Raw genomic sequence first — 21,905 nt, forward strand, 5'->3', positions numbered from 1 at the left:
TCATTTATTTTGAAATTAATTTAAGAAAATTATAGTTTAAAGAATTTTTTATTCCAAGCTAAACTATATGTATTTTCTTGTATTTAATTAATTATAGAATTATAACCATCTAGATTCTTTCTGGAACTTAATTTAAATTTTTCATTAAATATTCTTATTTAAGTTGATATTTAGTTATCTACAACTAACCAACTTAAATCTGAATATCTTTTGAATTTCAAATTTCAAAATTAAGTTGAGTAATTTTAGGCATTGGTTATTAAGATTCTTTAGACATTTTTTAAGTTAATATCTTTTCAAATATTAACTTAAAATGGAATATTTTCAAATTAAGTGGTTACAAATTAATTTTTGATATTTAATTAAATTTAAATTTGAAAAATATTTAAGTTCTAGATTTTTTCTAATACAACTTAAATTAGATATTTTTTTTCAAATTTTGTGGAAAAGATACTTAGTCAAATAAGATATTTTCTAGATAGTTATTTCTAGACTACTTATTATTTCTAATATTAAATAGGAAAATATTATACATTGTGAAATTAATTATTTATATAATTAATTTTGGTACAATTTATTTTAAGTATATTTTTTCTAGTATTAAACTAGAGACTAATAATTAAGCCTTCTCTACACTTAATTATTTATTTCTTGAATTTAATACATTTAATTAATTTGAAAATTAAATATCTAAGTTGATTTTTATCATCATACTTAAATATTTCTTTTTCATGACATTTAATTAAATAGAAAATTATTTTTAGTTGAAATTTATTTTTTCAACTAAATTTAAATAATTTTCAAAATATAATTTTTCTTTATTTTATTAATCAATTTTCGAAATTGCATTTCTTAAATGCTAGAATTTCGAGTTTTATATTGAAAAATAGATTAAGTTGTAAATTAATTATTTATTTTAATTAATTCTTGGATCAACTTAAATCAATGATTTTTTCATTTATTGATTAATTTAAAATAAATTGAATTAAAATATATTATTAGAAATTGAATTAATTAGTCAAAGGAAAATCTAGATAGGTGATATTTTTTTTTGCTTGAAGTATTTTTCTAGTGTATTTAATTAAATAGAAAATTAATATTTAAGTTGATTTTCATCATCATACTTAAATATTTGAAATTTTTCTTATATATATTTAATTAAATAGGAAAATTATATTTTTTGTTGTAAATTAATTTTATTAATTAATTTTGGGCCAACATTAAATTAGAATAATTTTTTCCAGGATTAATTTTTTATTTTAAAATGCATTTTCGAAAATTGTATTCTTAAATACTTTAATTTTTCGAAATGCAATATATATTTATAGAAAATTAAATTTGAGTTGTAAATTAATTTAAATTAATTTTGTAACAACTTAAATTGAATATTTTTCTAAATATTTATTGGAAATTATTACTAAGATGGAAATAATTCATGTTATTTTTATATCCATCTAAGTAAAATTTATAAATATTAAATTAAAATTTATATTTAGAATTTTTCATTCAAAATTGGAAATTTTAAATAAATATATATTTAAAATAAATAAATTAAATAAAGAGAATCAAAGAAAATACAACTCACTTTAAATAATGAGCTTGATTATTATTAAGATATTCGATCTCCATTGTTGGTCTTACAAAAGTTAAATGTTTTCAATATAACCTCGAGACGCTAGACTTCGTCCCCCTATGGATGGTTATTCGTTGAACGCATTTAACACCGTAAGATTTCATTTGATAAGTGTTTTGTGAGTTTTCGTCTCTATTTAGACTCTCCCCTACGGTGACTACTTAGAGATAAACTCATAAAACATGAAACAATGGTGGAAGCTCATAAAATGAGAATAACCTTGACTCTCGCCTACCGGGACAACGTTGGATTCTTATTTTGATCGAATAAAAGGTTGCTAGAATGGTTTCTATTTTAGATGAGCTGACAACTCTATTCAATAAATGATGCTTTGACTCTCGCCTATCGGGCCACTGTATCAGTTTGTTGAAAACCTTGGAAATTATTTAGGATTGTATGTTTTAGTATTTTCACTAGTCATTCCTACTTGCTATATGTTTATAATTTCTGAATTGTGTATGAATTTATATTGAACCATGTTATTTTCTGTTATTAAGTTGTAGTTTAATTTCGAATCTTCATTGTTGGTCTAACATGTTTGTTTTTCTAATGAGATAAATCCCTAATGGATTTTCACCATTAGAAATACATAATAGTGTAAGATCTCGAAAGATAAATATTGTATATGCAACATCTAGCTGTTCATCAATTGATGACACCTTAGACTAGTATTTTTACAATATGAAACAAGAAGATTACATAAATAAGATTACTTTGTCTTTCGCTAATCGAAGCATCGTTGGATTCTTATTTATAAACGAAATTATCCTAATTCCTCTTAGCTTATTCATTTCGAATTAGCTTTAAAACATATCATTGGATGAATGGTCTATAAATCATTTCATGTCATTATATTTTCTCTTAAGAAATTAAATGACGCATATGATTATAATCCCGAAATTCTATTCCCAATTGATATAAATCCTCAATCTTAGAAATCTCCTACTTGTATGGGCAAATCTGACTTAGAGTTTGTATTATTAGTGCTGGTCCAAGATAGAATTACTCATTATATTTGGTATAAATTTAAGTCTTTGACTTTAATTTTAGATTCCAAATAGACATTTTCTTATATTTCTAATTCCAGAATACAATACAGTTACACTTTCTCAAGTGTTTAATATCCATCTTTTATTAATGGATTCAAACTGTATGGAATATGAGTTAGGTATTCTGTGACCAGGATCCACTTGAAGTATTCTAAGAACTCTTTGATGTAACTAAAGCCTTGTCATCAATAGACACTACCATTTTTTTAATCTATGGCATTTGTATCTTGTTCATAGTGGATTTGACAAGATCAATCTCTGCAAAGAGTTAATATGCCTATATCCACTGAAAGTAGTGTTGGAAATTATTTTACCAGGATCTTAGATCTACTCACAAGTATGTTTATTAACATCCTAAATATGAACTTTCTAAAACGATAAAATAAACACATATAAAGTTTAAGAAACCTTACATTGGGTGCAGCGGAATAATATGACTCCTTCCGTTCAGATATCTAGCCCTTGATTCCTTTACGTAGCGAGCATTATCAATATCTGAACCTGGATCTCTTTCTCTGAATCTTTGATGCTGAAACTCCTTTGCTGATGATCTTTCTTCACGATCTTCCTCACTATGATTGAGGTATCACTTGATGTGTGTGGGCACTACTCATACACTAAGGATTTCGAAATTATCAAGGAAGAAGAGAGAGAGAGTGGTCAGCTAAAGATAGGGAGAGACAAGGCTCAGTTTTTCTGAATAGAAAAAGTCAGAAGAAAAGTGTAATTTTCCTGAAGCCTTCACTATCTATTTATAGCATTCCTACTAGGGTTAGATTTGAATTATATGGCATTAAAATAATGAAAAAATCAGTTTAAATTTCCTACAAAAGTGGCTGGCCCTAAACTTAGTGGATTGGGCCTTGCTTTTTGCAATTTTGCAATTTTAACACCTTTTGTATCTGATTTTCTCAAAAATGCCAATTTCCTAATTCAACCATTTAAATGCCAATTCTAACTATTTAATAACTATAAATAATTATTAAATAATATTGTCATTTATCATATTTATTAATTGAACCATACAAAGTATCATAATTAACAAATATGCCCCTATAAACTCTTTCTTTACAATTTCGCCCTTACTTAGTGAAAAATTCACAAATAGACATAGTCTAATTTGAGAATTATAATTGATTAATCAAAACCAATTACATGAGTCTTACAAGCAATATTATCTCAACTAGTGGGGGGACCATGGGTCTATATAACCGAGCTTCCAATAAGTAGATCAAGAATTTAGCACTAAAATTCACTAACTTATTAATTCTTCGTTGAATCCACGCATAGAACTTAGAATTGCACTCTCAGTATAGAGAATGCTCTATATGTTCCACCATATAGACACATCATTAGTTATCCATTGTTATAATCCTAATGTGATCAATGATCCTCTATATGAATGATCTACACCGTAAAGGGATTAAATTACCGTTACACCCTACAATGTATTTATTCCTTAAAACACTTGACCCCGTATAAATGATATTTCACTTATGCGAAATGAGTACTCCACCATTTATGTTCGTTTGGTCAAGCTCGAAGGAGATCATCCTTTGCTTACTATTCGCCGGATAGAAGCTATAGATTCCATGTTTATGCTAGCGCTCCCACTCAATTGCACTACCGTGTTCCCAAAATGTACGTATCACCCTGACCTAAAAGTAGGCTTAACTAACAAATCAAAGAACACGAATAGCCTTTCAAGATTGAGCCTAATCATAACAGGATTAAGATCATTTGATCTAGGATCAACTAGGCGATATTGACTTGAATAGAGATTACGGTAAGTTTAATAAATCTAAGTCAAAGTTCAATATCGGTCCCTTCCGATGCATACTCCATGCATCCAACCTGAGCTTTACTTTAACCAATGTTCGGAAAGAACATAGTATTTCTCCAAATACAAGTAAACTCTTGTTGTAGATTATCATATCGGTAAAACCACCGTGTCCGATAAATCTAGGAAACTTTATTCACATAGTCATGTTTACTTTCCAATGTGTTGACGGCACAATAAACGGGATCAAGTATGTGAAAAGGGTTTCGTATGAATTTATACATTATGTACATATAATCATGAAATAAATCATGTGAACCATGCAACATTAAATGTTATTTCTGATCTATATTAATAAGTAAATCTGATTATATTGAAATGAGTTTTATTTAGGGCATAAAACCCAACAAACTCCCACTTGCACTAATATAAAACAAAAAGTGCGTTTCAAATAATCTCAACACCTTGATATACAAATCAAGTGTAGTAGTAGTAAACTCCTCGTAATAGGATCTGAAAGGTTGAATTAACCACAACCTTTTCTCCACCATTACTCTTCCTTTAATCACAAAATCATTGATAATGTGAAATTCCTCTCTATATGTCTACTCTCTTGGGATACTGGATTCTATACCTTTGGCAACTACTTTTGGTTAATCAGGAAATTAACACTAGTAGTTTAAGGCAATTTGGAATGGTGCCAAAGATGTATAGAACTTTCCTTAGACTGAATAAGTAACTTTCCTGCAGCTTTAACATTCAGTCTCTCTCTGGTAGACCTAGAGACTTCAGATAGGTTTTTACACTTCTCCAAAATCACTATTCCACCCCCAGAGTAACCACCATCTTATCAGAAAGATTTACTAGCACAAAGGCAAATTTCGAAATCTGATATGGTGTAGTCTAAGAGTTTTAAACACACCCTTATAGACTAACATATAGTTCCTCTTCTTTATCTTAGGATTTACTTGATTGTCTTCCAATGTTCTTCTCCTGGATTAATCTGATACCTACTCATTACTCCCACTCAACAGCAGGTGTCTGGTCTAAGGCATACAAAAGCATATCTAAGACCTCTCACTGTTGATGTAAGAAATTCTTTCATGGCTTTATCTTTTCTGGAATAGTTAAGACTTTTCCTTAGATAAATAAAATCTATACCTAAGAAGTTGTGAAGCTTCTATAGATTGCCATTAGAAAGAAAATGCTTCAGCATCTTACTAAAGTAAGTTGCTTGCATTAGAGTAAGTAATTACCAGGTATACCACAAGCCATAGGTTTAGATAAACTCAAACCTATATTACTAGGAACAGGAAGTTTGTTAAGTCCATTGAATAGACTTATTAACTAAAATTTCCTTTTATGTCCTTGTAATAGAAAACTTTAGGTTATTCCATGTGAATGGATTAAACCATAGTTCTATTGGCTTTTCTTCTTAGTTTCTTATCTTGACAATCCATTACTTGTTTAAACTCACAATGGATTTTAATCACTAGTGTCTCCCAAGTCATAAGAAGGTGAATTCCTAGAAACTCTCCCACTACGACAAGGCACCGTGAATTATGTCTAAGAAAACTAAATGGTATTAACCTCTTTGGTTGTGACAAGACAACAGAGGCAGTGGGATCATCATACGTTATATAAGATGATAGAACACTTTTGGAATCAAGAATTAAATATCTCCTTTATTTGCTACTTGTTTTTCAGACTTAGTCATTATCTTAGAAAAGTAGTATTTGTTTGAACAAACACTTTCTTATCTATTGACAATGGGATGGTCCACCCCTAATCACTTAGAATAGCTAAGAAACCATGGTTAACAGTTCTAGCTTTTCTTAAGATTTTGATTAGGTCATCCATGAATCTAGTAATGATTTACACGAAGTATACAACCATTACATCATTCTGAAATTGTATTACCATAGAAGGATTTAGGCAACGACTAGTAACTAATCATCAACATGCAACTCGAAATTTCTGGGGAGGTAAGTTTGGATATAATTCAAAAATCAATTTAATGATCTTTGAACTGCATATCTACTAACTATTTCTCCACCCCTATCAGTTCGCAAGATCTTTAACCACTTACCTTAATGGTTTTAACCATTGCTAGAAATTAATGAAATTTTTCAAACATTTCAAATTTCTTTGCATAAGGTATAATCTAGAGTTATCGTTTTAAGAATACAACGAAAAACTCATATCCACCCCTGAATGTACATCCATCTGCGAATGAGATGAACTACTTTCACTGGATATAGGCATATTAACTCTTTGCAGAGATTGATCTTGTCAAATCCACTATGAACAAGATACAAATGCCATAGATTAAAAAAATGGTAGTGTCTATTGATGACATAGGTTTAGTTACATCAAAGAGTTCTAAGAATACTGCAAGTGGATCCTGGTCACAGAATACCTAACTCATATTCCATACAGTTTTAATCCATTAATAGAAGATGGATATTAAACACTTGAGAAAGTGTAACTGTATTGTATTCTGGAATTAGAAATTTAAGAAAATTTCTATTTGGAATTTAAAATTAAAGTCAAAGACTTAAATTTATACCAAATATAATGAGTAATTCTATCTTGGACCAGCACTACTAATACAAACTCTAAGTCAGATTTGCCCATACAAGTAGGAGATTTCTAAGATTGAGGATTTATATCAATTGGGAATAGAATTTCGGGATTATAATCATATGCGTCATTTAATTTCTTAAGAGAAAATATAGAATGACATGAAATGATTTATAGACCATTCATCCAATGATATGTTTTGAAAGCTAATTCGAAATGAATAAGCTAAGAGGAATTAGGATAATTTCGTTTAAAATAAGAATCCAACGATGCTTCGATTAGCGAAAGTCAAAGTAATCTTATTTATATAATCTTCTTGTTTCATATCGTAAAAATACTAGTCTAAGGTGTCATCAATTGATGAACAGCTAGATGTTGCATATACAATATTTATCTTTCGAGATCTAACACTATTATGTATGTCTAATGGTGAAAATCCATTAGGGATTTATCTCATTAGAAAAACAAACATGTTAGACCAACAATGAAGATTCGAAATTAAACTACAACTTAATAACAGAAAATAACATGGTTCAATATAAATTCATACACAATTCAGAAATTATAAACATATAGCAAGTAGGAATGACTAGTGAAAATACTAAAACATACAATCCTAAATAATTTCCAAGGTTTTCAACAGACTGATACAGTGTCCCGGTAGGCGAGAGTCAAAGCATCATTTATTGAATAGAGTTGTCAGCTCATCTAAAATAGAAACCATTCTAGCAACCTTTTATTCGATCAAAATAAGAATCCAACGTTGTCCCGGTAGGCGAGAGTCAAGGTTATTCTCATTTTATGAGCTTCCACCATTGTTTCATGTTTTATAAGTTTATCTCTAAGTAGTCACCGTAGGGGAGAGTCTAATAGAGACGAAAACTTACAAAACACTTATCAAATGAAATCTTACGGTGTTAAATGCGTTCAACGAATAACCATCCATAGGGGGACGAAGTCTAGCGTCTCGAGGTTATATTGAAAACATTTAACTTTTGTAAGACCAACAATGGAGATCGAATATCTTAATAATAATCAAGCTCATTATTTAAAGTGAGTTGTATTTTCTTTGATTCTCTTTATTTAATCTATTTATTTTAAATATATATTTATTTAAAATTTCCAATTTAGAATGAAAAATTCTAAATATAAATTTTAATTTAATATTTATAAATTTTACTTAGATGGATATAAAAATAACATGTATTTCTTCCATCTTAGTAATAATTTCCAATAAATATTTAGAAAAATATTCAATTTAAGTTGTTACAAAATTAATATAAATTAATTTACAACTCAAATTTAATTTTCTATAAATATATATTGCATTTCGAAAAATTAAAGTATTTAAGAATACAATTTTCGAAAATGCATGTTAAAATAAAAAAAAATTAATCCTGGAAAAGTTATTCTAATTTAATGTTGGCCCAAAATTAATTAATAAAATTAATTTACAACAAAAAATATAATTTTCCTATTTAATTAAATATATAAGAAAAATTTCAAATATTTAAGTATGATGATGAAAATCAACTTAAATATTAATTTTCTATTTAATTAAATACACTAGAAAAATACTTCAAGCAAAAATATCACCTATCTAGATTTTCCTTTGACTAATTAATTCAATTTCTAATAATATACTTTAATTCAATTTATTTTTAATTAATCAATAAATGAAAAAATCATTGATTTAAGTTGATCCAAGAATTAATTAAAATAATTAATTTACAACTTAATCTATTTTTCAAGATAAAATTCGAAATTCTAGCATTTAAGAAATGCAATTTCGAAAATTGATTAATAAAATAAAGAAAAAATATATTTTTGAAAATTATTTAAATTTAGTTGAAAAATTAAATTTCAACTAAAAATAATTTTCTATTTAATTAAATGTCATGAAAAAGAAATATTTAAGTATGATGATAAAAATCAACTTAGATATTTAATTTTCAAATTAATTAAATGTATTAAATTCAAGAAATAAATAATTAAGTGTAGAGAAGGCTTAATTATTAATTTCTAGTTTAATACCAGGAAAAATATACTTAAAATAAATTGTACCAAAATTAATTATTTAAATAATTAATTTCACAATGTATAATATTTTCCTATTTAATATTAGAAATAATAAGTAGTCTAGAAATAACTATCTAGAAAATATCTTATTTGACTAAGTATCTTTTCCACAAAATTTGAAAAAATATCTAATTTAAGTTGTACTAGAAAAAATCTAGAACTTAAATATTTTCAAATTTAAATTTAATTAAATATCAAAAATTAAGTTGTAACCACTTAATTCAAAAATATTCCATTTTAAGTTAATATTTGAAAAGATATTAACTTAAAAAATATCTAAAGAATCTTAATAACCAATGCCTAAAATTCCTCAACTTAATTTTGAAATTTTGAATTCAAAAGATATTCAGATTTAAGTTGGTTAGTTGAAGATAACTAAATATCAACTTAAATAGGAATATTTAATGAAAAATTTAAATTAAGTTCCAGAAAGAATCTAGATGGTTATAATTCTATATTTAATTAAATACAAGAAAATACATATAGTTTAGCTTAGAATAAAAAAAAATTCTTTAAACTATAATTTTCTTAAATTAATTTCAAAATAAATGAAATTAATTATGTTGCTAATCAATTTTATTAGGTTAAACTAGTGTAATTAACCTAGTACAGTCATTCAAATCAGGCAAATGGGCCTTCACAATTGGGGTGGTTTGTGTGAGGGAGTCTTTGGGTTCGGTATGTCGTACCCACTTCTATGGCTCCCAACTCTCACACAAGGCCCAAAAGAGAGGAATTTAACCTTAATAAGAACAACTGTTATTAATTGAATAGGCCCAAAAACTAAATGGGCCTAAATAAATCCTATCAAGAACTATGATAATTTATTTTAGCAACATTAACCTATATGCATCTATAATAAAATTAAACACATAGGCTCACACAGGCACACTTTGGATGGGTCCTATCATGTTGCTAGGTCATACACAGATGAAAGAAGATTGTAAATTATACCTGTTACAAATTATTATCTTGACCAAGGGAGCCATCAGATCATTAGATCTGGCAAAAGGTAACCATGGCTATTTGCAATCAAGTAATAATAGGTTTTGAAAAACTTACACATAAGTTAAAACACATACTCCTGCAACAGGGTTAGCTGGATAGTTGGAAGTAGGATTTATTTAATTTTAAATAAATAATTTCGAATAAATAAATAATTAAATTAAAAAAAATTTAATATTCGAAAAATAATTTAAAAAAAATTAATTTCGGAATTTAAAAAAAAAAAAAATTAAAATTAAACCTACTTTTTATCTTATATCTATTTAAAATTACATGATTATAAATATCTATTTTAAATTTAAATAAGGTCAAAATATCTTAAAAAGATTAAAAAAAAATCTTAAAAGATAAGATATTTTTAAATATCTTAAAAGATAAGATATTTTAAAATATCTTAAAAGATTTTATAAATATCTTAAAAGATATTTTTTAAAATATCTTAAATATCTTAAAAGATATTATAAATATCTTAAAAGATATTACAAATATCTAAAAAATCTGACCTTAAATTTAAAAAAAATATAATCAAATTTAAAAATAAGATAGATTTTTAAGCAAAAAGATAAATACTAATTCTATTCGAATTCAAATTTCACTAATATCTTGAATTAAATTAAAAAAAAATTTAAATTAATTCAAAATGATAATTAGAATTGAATTAGGAATAGAAATAGTATATATACAAAACCATACAAAAAATTGGAAGTTAATTCCATGAAAAAGTATGAAAAATTGAAGAAAATTGAAAAAATTCGAAACTGTACGGACAGTTCTGCGATCGCAAGAAACTATCAAGACAAATTTCCGATTTTGTCAAATCTTCAAAAAATCATAACTAATTCAAATAAAATCCAAATTGAGTTCTGTAAAAGGCTAACTTGCTTAATTTTTTCCATACTATCCAATAAAAATAATGCCAGAACCGAAATAACAATTATTTTTCACGAAAATTTCACAATCATCAATCAATCATCAAATAACACTCAATACAACATGATACCATCCAAAGAACATACAAACAATCGTTTTAAAGTCCAAATTACATGTAAGTAAATCAATTACCATGGCTCTGAGGCCAGTTGTTGGAAATTATTTTACCAGGATCTTAGATCTACTCACAAGTATGTTTATTAACATCCTAAATATGAACTTTCTAAAACGATAAAATAAACACATATAAAGTTTAAGAAACCTTACATTGGGTGCAGCGGAATAATATGACTCCTTCCGTTCAGATATCTAGCCCTTGATTCCTTTCTGTAGCAGAGCATTATCAATATCCGAACCCGGATCTCTTTCTCCGAATCTTTGATGCCGAAACTCCTTTCTTGATGATCTTTCTTCACGATCTTCCTCACTATGATTGAGGTATCACTTGATGTGTGTGGGCACTACTCATACACTAAGGATTTCGAAATTATCAAGGAAGAAGAGAGAGAGAGTGGTCAGCTAAAGATAGGGAGAGACAAGGCTCAGTTTTTCAGAATAGAAAAAGTCAGAAGAAAAGTGTAATTTTCCTGAAGCCTTCACTATCTATTTATAGCATTCCTACTAGGGTTAGATTTGAATTATATGGCATTAAAATAATGAAAAAATCAGTTTAAATTTCCTACAAAAGTGGCTGGCCCTAAACTTAGTGGATTGGGCCTTGCTTTTTGCAATTTTGCAATTTTAACACCTTTTGTATCTGATTTTCTCAAAAATGCCAATTTCCTAATTCAACCATTTAAATGCCAATTCTAACTATTTAATAACTATAAATAATTATTAAATAATATTGTCATTTATCATATTTATTAATTGAACCATACAAAGTATCATAATTAACAAATATGCCCCTATAAACTCTTTCTTTACAATTTCGCCCTTACTTAGTGAAAAATTCACAAATAGACATAGTCTAATTTGAGAATTATAATTGATTAATCAAAACCAATTACATGAGTCTTACAAGCAATATTATCTCAACTAGTGGGGGGACCATGGGTCTATATAACCGAGCTTCCAATAAGTAGATCAAGAATTTAGCACTAAAATTCACTAACTTATTAATTCTTCGTTGAATCCACGCATAGAACTTAGAATTGCACTCCCAGTATATAGAATGCTCTATATGTTCCACCATATAGACACATCATTAGTTATCCATTGTTATAATCCTAATGTGATCAATGATCCTCTATATGAATGATCTACACTGTAAAGGGATTAAATTACCGTTACACCCTACAATGTATTTATTCCTTAAAACACTTGACCCCGTATAAATGATATTTCAGCTTATGCGAAATGAGTACTCCACCATTTATGTTCGTTTGGTCAAGCTCGAAGGAGATCATCCTTTGCTTACTATTCGCCAGATAGAAGCTATAGATTCCATGTTTATGCTAGCGCTCCCACTCAATTGCACTACCGTGATCCCAAAATGTACGTATCACCCTGACCTAAAAGTAGGCTTAACTAACAAATCAAAGAACACGAATAGCCTTTCAAGATTGAGCCTAATCATAACAGGATTAAGATCATTTGATCTAGGATCAACTAGGCGATATTGACTTGAATAGATATTACGGTAAGTTTAATAAATCTAAGTCAAAGTTCAATATCGGTCCCTTCCGATGCATACTCCATGCATCCAACCTGAGCTTTACTTTAACCAATGTTCTGGAAAGAACATAGTATTTCTCCAAATACAAGTAAACTCTTGTTGTAGATTATCATATCAGTAAAACCCTGTGTCTGATAAATCTAGGAAACTTTATTCACATAGTCATGTTTACTTTCCAATGTGTTGACGGCACAATAAACATGATCAAGTATGTGAAAAGGGTTTCAGATGAATTTATACATTATGTACATATAATCATGAAATAAATCATGTGAACCATGCAACATTAAATGTTATTTCTGATCTATATTAATAAGTAAATCTGATTATATTGAAATGAGTTTTATTTAGGGCATAAAACCCAACAAGTAGTTCATCTCATTTGCAGATGAATGTACATTCAGGGGTGGATATGAGTTTTTCGTGGTATTCTTCAAACGATAACTCTAGATTATACCTTTTAGCAAGAAATTTGAAATGTTTGAAAAATTTCATTAATTTCTAGCAATGGTTAAAACCATTAAGGTAAGTGGTTAAAGATCTTGCGAACTGATAGGGGTGGAGAAATAGTTAGTAGATATGCAGTTCAAAGATCATTAAATTGATTTTTGAATTATATCCAAACTTACCTCCCCAGAAATTTCGAGTTGCATGTTGATGATTAGTTACTAGTCGTTGCCTAAATCCTTCTATGGTAATACAATTTCAGAATGATGTAATGGTTGTATACTTCGTGTAAATCATTACTAGATTCATGGATGACCTAATCAAAATCTTAAGAAAAGCTAGAACTGTTAACCATGGTTTCTTAGCTATTCTAAGTGATTAGGGGTGGACCATCCCATTGTCAATAGATAAGAAAGTGTTTGTTCAAACAAATACTACTTTTCTAAGATAATGACTAAGTCTGAAAAACAAGTAGCAAATAAAGGAGATATTTAATTCTTGATTCCAAAAGTGTTCTATCATCTTATATAATATATGATGATCCCACTGCCTCTGTTGTCTTGTCACAACAAAAGAGGTTAATACCATTTAGTTTTCTTCGACATAATTCACGGTACCTCGTCGTAGTGGGAGAGTTTCTAGGAACTCACCTTCTTATGACTTGGGAGACACTAGTGATTAAAATCCATTGCGAGTTTAAACAAGTAATGGATTGTCAAGATAAGAAACTAAGAAGAAAGCCAATAGAACTATGGTTTAATCCATTCACATGGAATAACTTAAAGTTTTCTATTACAAGGACATAAAAGGAAATTTTCGTTTATAAGTCCATTCAATGGACTTAACAAACTTCCTGTTCCTAGTATTATAGGTTTGAGTTTATCTAAACCTATGGCTTATGGTATACCTGGTAATTACTTACTCTAATGCAAGCAACTTACTTTAGTAAGATGCTGAAGCATTTTCTTTCTAATGGCAATCTATAGAAGCTTCACAACTTCTTAGACATAGATTTTATTTATCTAAGGAAAAGTCTCAACTATTCCAGAAAAGATAAAGCCATGAAAGAATTTCTTATATCAACAGTGAGAGGTCTTAGATATGCTTTTGTATGCCTTAGACCAGACACCTGCTGTTGAGTGGGAGTAATGAGTAGGTATCAGATTAATCCAGGAGAAGAACATTGGAAGACAATCAAGTAAATCCTAAGATTAAGAAGAGGAACTATATGTTAGTCTATAAGGGTGTGTTTAAAACTCTTAGACTACACCATATCAGATTTCGAAATTTGCCTTTGTGCTAGTAAATCTTTCAGATAAGATGGTGGTTACTCTGGGGGTGGAATAGTGATTTTGGAGAAGCGTAAAAACCTATCTGAAGTCTCTAGGTCTACCAGAGAGAGACTGAATGTTAAGGTTGCAGGAAAGGTACTTATTCAGTCTAAGGAAAGTTCTATACATTTTTGGCATCATTCCAAATTGCCTTAAACTACTAGTGTTAATTTCTTGATTAACCAAAAGTAGTTGCCAAAGATATAGAATCCAGTATCCCAAGAGAGTAGACATATAGAGAGGAATTTCACATTATCAATGATTTTGTGATTAAAGGAAGAGTAATAGTGGAGAAAAGGTTGTGGTTAATTCAACCTTTCAGATCCTATTACGAGGAAGTTTACTACTACTACACTTGATTTGTATATCAAGGTGTTGAGATTATTTGAAACGCACTTTTTGTTTTATATTAGTGCAAGTGGGAGTTTGTTGGGTTTTATGCCCTAAATACAACTCATTTCAATATAATCAGATTTACTTATTAATATAGATCGGAAATAACATTTAATGTTGCATGGTTCACATGATTTATTTCATAATTATATGTACATAATGCTATATTCATCTGAAACCCTTTTCACATACTTGATCCTGTTTATTGTGCCGTCAACACATTGGAAAGTAAACATGACTATGTGAATGAAGTTTCCTAGATTTATCAGACATAGGGTTTTACTGATATGATAATCTACAACAATAGTTTACTTGTATTTGGAGAAATACTATGTTTTTTCCAGAACATTGGTTAAAGTAAAGCTCAGGTTGGATGCATGGAGTATGCATCGGAAGGGACCGATATTGAACTTTGACTTAGATTTATTAAACTTACCCTAATATCTATTCAAGTCAATATCGCCTAGTTGATCCTAGATCAAATGTTCTTAATCCTGTTATGATTAGGCTCAATCTTGAAAGGCTATTCGTGTTCTTTGATTTGTTAGTTAAGCCTACTTTTCGGTCAGGGTGATACGTACATTTTGGGAACACGGTAGTGCAATTGAGTGGGAGCGCTAGCATAAACATGGAATCTATAGCTTCTATCTGGCGAATAGTAAGCAAAGGATGATCTCCTTCGAGCTTGACCAAACGAAAATAAATGATGGAGATCTCATTTCACATAAGCTGAAATATCATTTATACGAGGTCAAGTGTTTTAAGGATAAAATACATAGTAGGGTGATACGGTAATTTAATCCCTTTACTGTGTAGATCATTCATATAGAGGATCATTGATCACATTAGGATTATAACAATGGATAACTAATGATGTGTCTATATGGTGGAACATATAGAGCATTCTATATACTGAGAGTGCAATTCTAAGTTCTATGCGTGGATTCAACGAAGAATTAATAAGTTAGTGAATTTTAGTGCTAAATTTTTGATCTACTTATTGGAAGCTCGGTTATATAGACCCATGGTCCCCCCACTAGTTGAGATAATATTGCTTGTAAGACTCATGTAATTGGTTTTGATTAATCAATTATAATTCTCAAATTAGACTATGTCTATTTGTAAATTTTTCACTAAGTAAGGGCGAAATTGTAAAGAAAGAGTTTTAGTGGCATATTTGTTAATTATGATACTTTGTATGGTTCAATTAATAAATATGATAAATGACAATATTATTTAATAATTATTTATAGTTATTAAATAGTTAGAATTGGCATTTAAATGGTTGAATTAGAAAATTAGCGTTTTTGAGAAAATCAGATGCAGAAAAGATAAAACTGCAAAATTGCAAAAAGTGAGGCCCAAATCCACTTGTATAGGGCCAGCCACTTTTGTAGGAAATTTAAACTGATTTTTTCATTATTTTAATGCCAAATAATTCAAACCTAACCCTAGTGGAATGCTATAGATAGATAGTGAAGGCTTCAGGAAATTTACACTAAATTTTCTACACTTTCTGAATCAGAAAAACCTGAGCCTCCTCTCTCTCTTCTCTAGCCGCCACTCTCTCTCTTTCTTCTTCCTTTGAATTTCGAAATTACCTTAGTGATTAGAGTAGTGCCCACACACATCAAGCAATACCTAAATCATAGTGAGGAAGATCGTGAAGAAAGATCATCAGCAAAGGAGATTCACATCAAGGATTCAGAGAAAGAGATCCAGATTCAGATCTTGATAATACTCTGCTACAGAAAGGATACAAGGGTTAGAGATCTGAACGAAAGGAGTCATTTAATTCCGCTGCACCCAATGTAAGGTTTCTTAAACTTTATATGTGTTTAATTTATCGTTTTAGAAAGTTCTTATTTAGGATGTTAATAAACATACTTGTGAGTAGATCTAAGATCCTGGTAAAATAATTTCCAACAGTATAGAAGTCAAGTGATGATTCCCCTCGAGCTTAGTTAAATAGAAGTAAATGGATGAGCTCTTGGTTAAGTGACTAATTCTTAGATCACTAAACATCATTTACAGGTAGCTAAGTGTTTTAAGGGGCAAAATACGTTGAGGGGTGAGAACGGTAAAATTAACCCATCTCGATGTAAATCATCTATATAGAGGATCTTTGATCACAATAAGATTATAACAATGGTTAAATGAGATAGCATATCTATATCGTGGAACATATAATATGCTCTATATAAGTCTGAGAGTGCAATTCTAAGTTCTAAGAGTGGATTCAACGAGGAATTAATAAGTAGGGATTTACTTAGTAAATTCAGTTCACTTATTGGAAGCTCAGCATATAGATCCATGGTCCCCATTCTAGTTGAGACTATACTGCTTGTAAGACTCAATAATTGATTTGTGATTAATCAATTATAATTCTAAAGTTAGACTTTGTCTAATTTGTGAATTTTCACTAAGCAGGGGTGAAATTGTAAAGAAAAGAGATTCTAGGTTTATTTATTAATTAAGAGACTTTATATGTCTAATTAATAATTAAATTAAATGACAATATTATTTAATAATCTATTTTAGTTATTAAATAATTAGTTTGGCATTTAAATGGTTAGAATTTGAAAATTGACGTTTTTGAGAAAATAGAAATAAAAATTGTGAAAACTGCAAAATCCAAGTAAGGCCCAGTAACACCTATGGCCGGCCACTTGGGATAGTTTTTCCAATTAATATTTTCATTATTTTAATGCCAAATAATTACTAACCTAAACCTAGTAGTTGCCTATAATTACTAACCTAAACCTATAAATAAAAAGTGATGACTCAGTCAAATAACAAGTTTTCATAACCTTTTTCTCAGAAAATTACTTTTTCAGAAAAACTGAGCCTTTCACTTCTCTCTCTATAGCCGAACTAATCCCTCTCTCTTTTCCTCTTCATAATTTCGAAACCCTTCGTGATAGTGTAGTGGCCACACACAGCAAGTGGTACCTCAATCATAGATTGGAAGACTTTGAAGGATCACACACAAAGAGAAGGACATTCGGGGTCAGATCTTGATAATACTCTGCGACAGAAAGGATACAAGGGTTAGAAATCTAAGTGGAAGGAGACATTATTCTGCTGTAACCAATGTAAGGTTTTCTTAACTTTATATGTGTTTATTTATCGTTTTAGAAAGTTCATATTTAGGGTGCTAAACAACATACTTGTGAGTAGATCTAAGAGCCTACTAAAATAAATTTCCAATAACTGGCCTCAGAGCCATGGTAATTGATTTGCTTCCAAGAAATTTGGACTTTAAAACGATTTGTTTGTGTTTTGGATGGTTTCATGTTGTGTTGTGTGTTATATGATGATTGATTAATGTTTGTGAATTTTCATGAAAAATAATTCAAATTCTGCTTCTGGAATTATTTTTGTTGGATAGTATGGAAAACATTAAGCAATTTACTTTTTAACAGAACTCAATTTCGATTTAATTTGAATTAGTTATGATTTTTTGAAGTTTCGAAAAAAATTAGGGTCGTGCAACCCACTCACGCGCGCGGATGAGGGTGATACCCTCGGACAGCACGCGTTCAGACAGCTGCTCGACCGAGTTTTTGTCTGAAACTCGTCCCTGCGCGCGCGGAACAGGCTGCATCCAGCCTCCTGCGCCGAGGGACCTCGGCAGTGCACTCCCACTTGCGCGAGCGGGCAGTATGCACAGCATACTGTCCGTACAGCTCGCATTTTTTTTCGTTTTTCTTCGATTTTTCATGCTATTTCATGGATTTAACTTCCGATTTTTTATGTAGTTTTGTATTTAGATTTTTACTTTTCAGTTTTCAAATTTAATATCAGAAATAAATTAATTTGAATTTTTTAAAATTAATCTTACAGATTAGTGTAATTTGAATTTGAAAACAAGTAAATATCTATCTTTTTGCTTAATTTTTTATCTTATTTTTAAATTTGATTATATCTTATCTTATTTTTACATTTATGGTCAGATATTAATTTTTTAAAATTATCTTTTTTTTTTAAAATAATTTGACCTTATTTAAATTTAAAATAAGATAACTATAATCATTATATTTTGAATAGAAGTAAGATATTATGCTAACTTTTAAATTTTGTTATTTTATTTATTTAAATTAAATCATAAAATCTGAAAAAGATATTTATTTATCTTTTTTTAATTTTTTGAATATTTAGTTTATAAAATAACATTAATTTTTTGAAAGTAGTTAGCAAAATTTTGAAATGATATTTAGGTTAGTTGAAACCTAATTTTTCAAAATTTTAGGTTTAATTTGAAATATTATTTTATATATTATTTTATTAATTTCGAAAATATATATTTTTATTATTTAATTATTTTTTCGAAATTTAATTATTTAAAATTAAATAAATCCTACATCCAACTATCCAGTTAACCTTGTTGTAGGAGTATGTGTTTTAGCTTTTGTGTAAGTTTTATAAAACCTATTATTAGTTGAGCTAAATTGCCATGGTTAACTTATTGACAGATCCAATGATCTGATTTTAACTCATGGTTCAATTGACGATAGGTCAAGTAAATAATTTGTAACAGGTAAATTTTACAATCTTCTTTCATCTGTGTATGACCTAGCAACATGATAGGATACATCCAAATGTGTGCCTGTGTGAGCCTATATGTTTATTTTATTATATAGATGCATATAGGTTGTTGCTAAATAAAATGTCACACCATGATAGATTTTATTTAGGTCCATTTAGTTTTTGGACCTATTCAATTAATAACAGTTATTTATTTTAAGGTTAAATTCCTCTCTTTTGGGCCTTGTGTGAGAGTTGGGGGCCATTAAAAGTGGGTACGACATACTGAACCCAGCTCCCCCTCACATGAACTACCCCAATTGTGAAGGCCCATTTGCCTGATTTGAATAACTGTGCGAGGTTAATTAAATTAGTTTAACCTAATAAAATTGATTAGCAACAAAAGTAACTTTTAAAATATATAAAATTTATTTTCATTTTAATATTTTAAAGTTAATTTTAAGAAAAACACTATTAGTTTTAAATATTATTTCTAGACAAACTATTTGTATTTTTCTTGTATTTAATTAAATAAAGAATTTTAACTAACTAGATTCTTTCTGAAGCTTAATTAATTAAATATTCCTATTTAAGTTATAAATTAGTTACTTTAAGTGATTTTTCATATCTAACTTAAATTTGAATATTTTATTTAAATTTAAAATTAAGTTGAGGAATTCTAGGCATTAGTTATTAAAAATTCTTAAGATATTTTTTAAGTTAGTTTTAAACTTAAAATGGAATATTTTTCAAATTAAGTGGTTACAACTTAATTTTTTATATTTAATTAAATTTAAATTTGAAAATATTTAAGTTCTAGATTTTTTCTATAACAACTTAAATTATATATTTTTTCAAATTTTTGTGGAAAAGATACTTAGTCAAATAAGATATTTTATAGATAGTTATTTATAGACTACTTATTATTTCTAATAATTAAATAGGAATATAATATACATTGTGAAATTAATTATTTAAATAATTAATTTTGGTACAATTTATTTTAAGTATATTTTTCCTAGTATTAAACTAGAGATTAATAATTAAGCCTTCTCTACACTTAATTATTTATTTCTTGAATTTAATACATTTAATTAAATTGAAAATTAAATATCTAAGTTGATTTTCATCATGATACTTAAATATTTCTTTTTCATGACACTTAATTAAATAGAAAATTATATTTTAGTTGAAATTTATTTTTTCAACTTAACTTTAAATAATTTTCAAAATATATATTTCTTTATTTTATTAATCAATTTCGAAATTGCATTTAATTATGCTAGATGTTTTTTAATTTATCTTGAAAAATAGATTAAGTTGTAAATTAATTATTTATTTTAATTAATTCTTGGACTAACTTAAATCAATGATTTTTTTATTTATTGATTAATTTAAAATAAATGAATTAAAGTATATACTTAGAAATTGAATTAATTAGTCAAAGGAAAATCTAGATAGATGATATTTTTCTTGAAGTATTTTTTCTAAGTAATTATTATTTAGTATTTCGAAAATAGTAAAGTTTTTATACTCTCTTTTACAAAATACAATAAATATATTCTCATGAAAATTCAATTTGAGTTGCAAATTAATTTAAATTAATACAACTTAAATAATTTTCTCAATATTAAGATCTGAGCCCGAATGTCCTTCTCTTTGAGTGAGTGATCCTTCACAGTCTTCCAATCTATGATTCAGTTACTACTTGCTGTGTGTGGGCACATAATCTATCACTAAGGTTCGAAATTTAGAAGAGGAAAAGAGAGAGAGGGGTTTCGGCCAAGGTATAGAAAGGGGAAGGCTCAGTTTTTCTGAAAAATTGTTTTTCAGAAAAGTAGTGTAGAAAACTTGTTATTTGACTGAGCAATCACTTTCTATTTATAGGCAACTACTAGGTTTAGGTTAGCAATTATTTGGCATTAAAATAAAGAACATATCAATTTGAAAAACCACTTTAAGTGGTCGGCCATGGTGTGTGTAATGCGCCCCACTTGGTTTTGCAGTTTTCACAAATTTTATTTCTATTTTCTCAAAAACGCCAATTTTCCAATTCTAACCATTTAAATGCCAAAACTAATTATTTAATAACAGAATAGATTATTAAATAATATTTTCATTTAATTTAATTATTAGCTAGACATATAAAGTCCATTAATAAATAAATAAACCTATAATCTCTTTTCTTTACGATTTCGCCCCTGCTTAGTGAAAATTCAAAAATTAGACATAGTCTAACTTTAGAATTATAATTGACTAATGACGAATCAATAATTGAGTCTTACAAGCAGTATGTTCTGAACTAGAATGGGGACCATGGATCTATATGCTGAGCTTCCAATAAGTGAACCGAATATACTAAGTAAATTCCTACTTATTAATTCTTCGTTGAATCCACTCTTAGAACTTAGAATTGCACTCTCAGACTTATATAGCGCATATTATATGTTCCACGATATAGATATGCTAT

The sequence above is a fragment of the Cannabis sativa genome, chromosome X (assembly GCF_029168945.1).
Source record: "Cannabis sativa cultivar Pink pepper isolate KNU-18-1 chromosome X, ASM2916894v1, whole genome shotgun sequence".
Lineage (NCBI taxonomy): Eukaryota > Viridiplantae > Streptophyta > Magnoliopsida > Rosales > Cannabaceae > Cannabis > Cannabis sativa.